Source organism: Pteropus medius, unplaced genomic scaffold, assembly GCF_902729225.1.
Source record: "Pteropus medius unplaced genomic scaffold, Ma_sr-lr_union100, whole genome shotgun sequence".
Lineage (NCBI taxonomy): Eukaryota > Metazoa > Chordata > Mammalia > Chiroptera > Pteropodidae > Pteropus > Pteropus medius.
In genome coordinates, this window is record NW_024354502.1 from 22,585,923 (window position 1) to 22,587,498 (window position 1,576).

The window sequence follows — 1,576 nt, forward strand, 5'->3', positions numbered from 1 at the left end:
TTTTGCTTGAGATGTTCATTATTAATCCCACCACAGAAATCTCCATTGGTATTTTAGGCATAGTTACATACCTGTTAATTACTCCTATAGCTAGGGGCTGCTACTACTACTACTATAAATGATTTTATTATTACATTCTCCACACTAGCCTTCCTACTTCTAGTCTCTGGCTAAGGGTCCGTTGTCAGGGTTTTCCCTCTAAAAGTTCAGATATGATCATGTTATCTTTCTACTTAAAAATTAGTAGGTATATGAAGCAGAGTTTAGTACTAATCTACCTTTGTTATTTTGCACTGTTTCCCTATACACATTATATTCAAACACAAAGAATCATTCACTGTTACTGGACTTTATATATATTTATACCCATTGCCTTTACACATTCCTAGTATTTACTTCCCTCTTTGGTCACGTGACGAACTTTGTTCATTCTTCAAGAGTCAGCTTAAAAGTCACTTCCTCTGTGAAGGCTTCCTAGGGTGGAGAGAATTGTGTGGTGAGATCATCAAGGTTGGCAGGAACTGTATCATTCAAGGCCTTGAGTGTTAAGTTAGATGGTTTGGATTTTAAGAGTACTGGTTCTCATGTACAATCAGCTTTAGGAAGTGCTGTCCAGGAGTGCTGCTATAACTAATTCTGTTGTTGCAGGTATCACTGTGTATTGTAAGTTTTGTTTCTGTGCCCTTCCCTTCTCGCTAAATTCCGAGCACCATGAAGGCAAGGGCAGTATAACAGGCTTCGGTAAATTCTTGTTAGTGCCTACATTCTATGGTTGTGTTTGGGTATTAAACGAAATGATACTTGTAATGTGGCTGGTATTGAGTAAAAACTCAATAAATGTAAGCTGTTGTTAATGTTATCATTATCATCACTTATAGGTAAATTCTGACTTGGAAAATATAGGATGATTGAAAGGGGCGTGTCTTTTAAGGCTTTAAAAGACTGGGTGAGGATTACATCAGTGAATTCAGATGATTTTCAAGACTGAAAAGTCACTGTGAAAGTTGAAACTTAAAATTTTATAATGAAATATAGTTATCTGTCATGTCTCACAATTTTAGTTTCCTTAATATGTAATAGGTTCTAATATAGAATTAATATATTTATGTGAAAAAATAATCCTGTCAGAAGCTTAGCTAAGATTCATTTTTAGAAAGTAAAAAATTTTAATTTTGTATGAATTTATAAAACCTCACTTAATTTGTTTTTACTGACATGAAATCATTAGGGCAGTATATGTATTTTGAAACAGCTTGTGCCTGTGCCCTTGAGACAAGTTGGTGGGTGCATTTTTATCAAAACCATATACACAGTGATATATTAAATGTATCATATTATTATACTAATCGCATGACTCTAGAAACAAAAGTAACCAGAGGACTAAAGCCTATCAAAACCATCTTTTTGTTTTTGTACAATGAAATTCTTTTAAAATTTTCTAGTGAATTCATACCAGTATTGAAACCAGATGTAGACTTCCGTCTTTTAATGTATTAGCTCAGCTATAAAAGTCTCATTTTCATCCCTGATTACTGAGTGTTTCATTCATGGTTTGTTCTCTCTCTCTCACCCTCTT

At 34.0% G+C, this 1,576-nt stretch overlaps 1 protein-coding gene across 4 annotated transcripts in view; it reads left to right on the top strand.

The window, feature by feature from the left end:
- Positions 1-1,576, top strand: part of STK3 (serine/threonine kinase 3) — a 275,022-nt gene that overhangs the window by 58,088 nt on the left and 215,358 nt on the right. The gene's annotated exons all lie outside the window — the stretch shown is intronic.